Raw genomic sequence first — 7,753 nt, 5'->3', positions numbered from 1 at the left:
GCACGCACACACTCGCACACACACTCGCACACACTCGCACACACTCACTCGCACACACTCATACACAGTCGCACACACTCGCACACACACTCGCAAACACACTCACACACTCGCACAAGCTCAAACACACTCACACGCACACACTCACACACACTCGCACCCACTCACTCGTGCACACTCTGGCACATTTGCACACACTCTCGCTCACACTCGCACACACACTCGCACACACTCACACACACTCGCACACACTCGCACACACTCGCACGCACACTCGCACACACACTCACACACACACTCGCACACACTCGCACACACACACTCGCACACACACTCGCACACACACTCACACACTCGCACACACTTATACACAATCACACACACTCGTACACAGACTCGCACACACTCGCACACACTAACACACACACTCGCACACAATCGAACACACTCGCACACACTCACACGCACACACTCGCACACACTCGCACCCACTCACTCGTCTACTCTCGTGCACACTCGGGCACATTTGCACACACACTCGCAGACACTCGCACACACACTCACACACTCGCACAAGCTCGCACACACTCACACGCACACACTCGCACACACTCGCACCCACTCAATCGTGCACACTCGGGCACATTTGCACACACACTCGCTCACACTCGCACACACTCGCACACACTCACACACACACTCGCAGACACTCGCACACACACACTTGCACACACACTCGCACACACACTCACACACTCGCACAAGCTCGCACACACTCACACGCACACACTCGCACACACTCGCACCCACTCACTCATGCACACTCGGGCACATTTGCACACACACTCGCTCACACACTCACACACACTCACACACACTCGCACACACTCGCACACACTCGCACGCACACTCGCACACACACTCACACACACACTCGCACACACTCGCACACACTCGCATGCACACTCGCACACACTCGCACTCACTCACACTCACTTGCACACACTTGCACACACTCGCACATACAGTCACACACACTCGCACACACACACTCGCACACATTTGCACACATGCCCACACACTCACTCGCACACACTCGCACACAAACTCGCACACACGCACACACTCACACACACTCACTCATACACACTCGCACACTCTCACTCGCACACACTCACACACACTCGCACACACGCAGACCCTCGCGCATACTCGCACACACTCACACACACTCGCATACACTCGCACGCCCACACTTGCACACTCTCGCACACACTTGCACACACTCACACACACTCGCACACACCATAAACAATCGCACACACACTCGCACACACACACTCGCACACATTCGCACACACTCGCACTCACTCACACTCACTTGCACACACTTGCACACACTCGCACATACACTCACACACACTCGCACACACACACTTGCACACACTCGCACGCACACACTCACACGCATACACTCGCACACACTCGCACACACACACTCGCACACATTTGCACACATTCGCACACACTCACTCGCACACACTCACACACAAACTCGCACACACGCACACACTCACACACACTCACTCATACACACTCGCACACTCTCACTCGCACACACTCACACACACTCGCACACACTCACACCCAGTCACTCGAGCACACTCACACACACTCGCACGCACACACTCGCGCACACTCACACGCACAAACTCTCACACATTCGCACACACTCGCACTCACTTGCACACACACACTCGCACTCTCTCGCTTGCACACAACTTGCACACACTCACACACACAGACTCGCACACACTCGCACACACTCCCACACACATTCGCACACATACTCGCACGCACACACTTGCACACACACACTCGCACGCACACACTCGCACACACACTCGCACACACTCGCACACACTCACTCGCACACACTCATACACAGTCGCACACACTCGCACACACACTCGCAAACACACTCACACACTCGCACAAGCTCAAACACACTCACACGCACACACTCACACACACTCGCACCCACTCACTCGTGCACACTCTGGCACATTTGCACACACTCTCGCTCACACTCGCACACACACTCGCACACACTCACACACACTCGCACACACTCGCACACACTCGCACGCACACTCGCACACACACTCACACACACACTCGCACACACTCGCACACACACACTCGCACACACACTCGCACACACACTCACACACTCGCACACACTTATACACAATCACACACACTCGTACACAGACTCGCACACACTCGCACACACTAACACACACACTCGCACACAATCGAACACACTCGCACACACTCACACGCACACACTCGCACACACTCGCACCCACTCACTCGTCTACTCTCGTGCACACTCGGGCACATTTGCACACACACTCGCAGACACTCGCACACACACTCACACACTCGCACAAGCTCGCACACACTCACACGCACACACTCGCACACACTCGCACCCACTCAATCGTGCACACTCGGGCACATTTGCACACACACTCGCTCACACTCGCACACACTCGCACACACTCACACACACACTCGCAGACACTCGCACACACACACTTGCACACACACTCGCACACACACTCACACACTCGCACAAGCTCGCACACACTCACACGCACACACTCGCACACACTCGCACCCACTCACTCATGCACACTCAGGCACATTTGCACACACACTCGCTCACACACTCACACACACTCACACACACTCGCACACACTCGCACACACTCGCACGCACACTCGCACACACACTCACACACACACTCGCACACACTCGCACACACTCGCATGCACACTCGCACACACTCGCACTCACTCACACTCACTTGCACACACTTGCACACACTCGCACATACAGTCACACACACTCGCACACACACACTCGCACACATTTGCACACATGCCCACACACTCACTCGCACACACTCGCACACAAACTCGCACACACGCACACACTCACACACACTCACTCATACACACTCGCACACTCTCACTCGCACACACTCACACACACTCGCACACACTCACACCCAGTCACTCGAGCACACTCACACACACTCGCACGCACACACTCGCGCACACTCACACGCACAAACACTCACACATTCGCACACACTCGCACTCACTTGCACACACACACTCGCACTCTCTCGCTTGCACACAACTTGCACACACTCACACACACAGACTCGCACACACTCGCACACACTACCACACACATTCGCACACATACTCGCACGCACACACTTGCACGCACACACTCGCACGCACACACTCGCACACACACTCGCACACACTCGCAAACACTCGCAAACACTCGCAGACACTCACTCGCACACATTTGCACACACTCACTCGGACACACTCGCACACACTCACTCGCACACACTCATACACAGTCGCACACACTCGCACACACACATGCACACACACTCGCAAACACACTCACACACTCGCACAAGCTCACACACACTCACACGCACACACTCGCACACACTCGCACCCACTCACTCGTGCACACTCGGGCACATTTGCACACACACTCGCTCACACTCGCACACACACTCGCACAAACTCACACACACTCGCACACACTCGCACACACTCGCACGCACACTCGCACACACACTCACACACACACTCGCACACACTCGCACACACACACTCACACACACACTCGCACACACACTCACACACTCGCACACACTTATACACAATCGCACACACACACTCGTACACAGACTCCAAACACTCGCACACACTCACTCACACACACTCGCACACAATCGAACACACTCGCACACACTCACACGCACACACTCGCACACACTCGCACCCACTCACTCGTCTACTCTCGTGCACACTCGGGCACATTTGCACACACACTCGCAGACACTCGCACACACACTCACACAAGCTCGCACACACTCACACACTCACACTCGCACACACACTCGCACACACTCACACACACTCGCACACACACTCACACACACACTCGCAGACACTCGCACACACACACTTGCACACACACTCGCACACACACTCACACACTCGCACACACTTATACACAATCGCACACACACTCGTACACACACTCGCACACACTCGCACACACTCACTCACACACACTCGCACACAATCGAACACACTCGCACACACTCACACGCACACACTCGCACACACTCACACACATTTGCACACACTCGCACACACACTCAAACACACTCGCACACACTCGCACACACACATGCACACACTCACACACACACTCGCACACACTCGCACACATTCGCACACACTCACTCATACGCACTGGCACACACACTCGCACACAATTGCACACACTCGAACACACTCGTACACACACACTCGCACACACACTCGCACACACAGTCCTACACACTCACACACACACTCGGAAACACTCGCATGCACTCACACACACACTTACTCACGCACACTCGCACACACTCACACACTCGCACACACTAGCAAACACTCGCATGCCCACACTCGCACACTCTCGCACACATTTGTGCGCACTCGCACACACACGCACACACTCGCACAAACTCACACACACTCGCACACACTCATACACAATCGCACACACACTCGCATACACACACTCGCACACACCCGCACTCACTGGCACGCACACACGCACACACTTGCACAAATTCACACACACTCGCACACACTCATATACAGTTGCACACACACTCGCACTCACACACTCGCACACTCTCGCACACACTCGCACACACTTGCACACACTCGCACACACACACTCGCACACACTGGCACACACTCGCACATACCCTCATACACACTCGCACACACTCACACTCACACACATTCGCACACACACTCAAACACTCGCACACACTCGCGTGCACACACTCGAACACACACACTCGCACGCACACACTCGCACACACACTCGCACACATACTCGCACACACTCGCACACACTCACTCGCACACACTCGCACACAAACTCGCACACACACACTTACACACACTCACTCATACACACTCACACACACTTACTCGCACACACTCACACACACTCACACACACTCTCATCCATTCACGCGAGCACACTCGCACACACTCGCACGCACACACTTACATGCACACACTCGTGCACACTTGCACACACTCGCACGCACACACTCGCACACATTCGCACACACTCGCACTCACACACTCGCACACAGTCGCACACACTTGAACACACTCGAATGCACACACTCGCACACACTCGCACGCACACACACTCGCACACACTCACTCGCACACACTTGCACACACTCGCACACACTCGCACACACTTTCACACACTCACACACACTCATACACACTCGCACATACAGTCCTACACACTCACACACACAATCGCACACACTCACACACACTCACACAAACTCGCACACACACTCGCACACACTCGCACACACTCGCACACACTCGTACACACTCACTCACACACACACTCGCACACACTCGCACACACTCGCACACACTTGCACACACTCGTACACACTCACTCACACACACACTCGCACACACTCGCACACACTCGTACACACTCACTCACACACACACTCGCACACAATCGAACACACTCGCACACACACACTCGCACACACACTTATGCACAATCGCACACACACTCGTACACACACTCGCACACACTCGCACACACTTGCACACATACACTCGCAAACACACACACACTTGCACAAACTCTCACACACACTCATACACACTCGCACACACTCGCACACACGCATGCACACACACTCGCACACACACTCACACACACTCGCACACGCTCGCACACACTCACATGCACACACTCACACACACTCGCACACACTCGCACGCACACACTCGCACGCACACACTCGCACACACACTCGCACAGACACACTCGCACACATTCGCACACACTCACTCGCACACAAACTCGCACAAACGCACACACTCACACACACTCACTCATACACACTCGCACACACTTGCACCCACTCACTCGTGCACACTCGCGCACACTCGGGCAAATTTGCACACACTCGCACACACTCGCACACTCTCGCACACACACTCGCACACACGCTCGCACACACTCACTCTCACTTGCACACACTCGCACGCACACACACGCATGCACGCACTCGCACACACACTCACACACACTCGCACACACTCACACACATTCGCACACACTCACTCGCACACAAACTCGCACACACGCACACACTCACTCATACACACTCGCACACACTCGCACTCACTCACTCGAGCACACTCGCACACACTCGCACGCACACACTCACACGCTCATGCACACTCGCTCACATTTGTACGCACTGGCACACACACTCGCACACACTTGCACACACTCAAACACACACACTCAAACACACACTCGCACACACTCGCACATACACTCATACACACTCACACACACGCGCACACACTCGCACACACTCACACACACACTCGCAAGCACTCGCACACACTCACATACACACTCACTTACACGCACACACTCGCGCATACTCGCACACACTCACACACTCGCGCACACTAGCAAAAACTCGCAAGCAAACACTCGCACAGACTCACACACACACTCACTTACACGCGCACACTCGCACACACTCACACACACTCGCACACACTCGCACACGCTCACACACATTTGCACACACTCGCACTCACTCACACGCACACACCCGCACACACTCGCACGCACACACTCGCACACACACTCACTCATACACACTCGCACACACTCACGCGCACACACTCATGCACACTCGCACACACTTGTACGCACTCGCACACACACTCGCACACTCGAACACACACACTCGAACACACACTCGCACACACACTCGCACTTACACTCATACACACTCGCACACACGCACACACACTCGCACACACAGTCGCACACACTCACACCCACACTCACAAGCACTCGCACACACTCACACACTCACTTACTCACACGCACACACTCGCGCACACTCGCACACACTCACACTCTCACGCACACTAGCAAACACTCGCAAGCACACACTCGCACAGACTCACACACACACTCACTCACACGCGCATACTCACACTCACTCACACACACTCGCACACACTCGCACACACTCACACACATTTGCACACACTCGCACACACACTCAAACACACTCGCACACACTCGCACACACACACATGCACACACACTCGCACACACGCTCGCACACACACTCACACACACTCGCACACGCTCACACACACTCACATGCACACACTCACACACACTCGCGCATACTCGCACCCACTCACTCGTGCACACTCGCGCACATTTGCACACACTCGCACACTCTCGCACACACACTCGCACACACACTCACACACACTCACACACACTCACACACTCGCACGCACACACTCGCACGCACACTCTCGCACACACACTCACACAGACACACTCGCACACACTCGCACACATTTGCACACACTCACTCGCACACAAACTCGCACACACTCACACACACTCACTCATACACACTCGCACACATTCGCAAACACTCACTCGCACACAAACTCGCACACACTCACACTCTCACTCATACACACTCGCACACACTTGCACCCACTCACTCGTGCACACTCGCGCACACTCGGG

This window comes from Phyllobates terribilis, unplaced genomic scaffold (assembly GCF_046119375.1).
Source record: "Phyllobates terribilis strain yellow unplaced genomic scaffold, ASM4611937v1 Scaffold_12__6_contigs__length_324123572, whole genome shotgun sequence".
Lineage (NCBI taxonomy): Eukaryota > Metazoa > Chordata > Amphibia > Anura > Dendrobatidae > Phyllobates > Phyllobates terribilis.
This window is presented reverse-complemented; position numbering follows the sequence as displayed.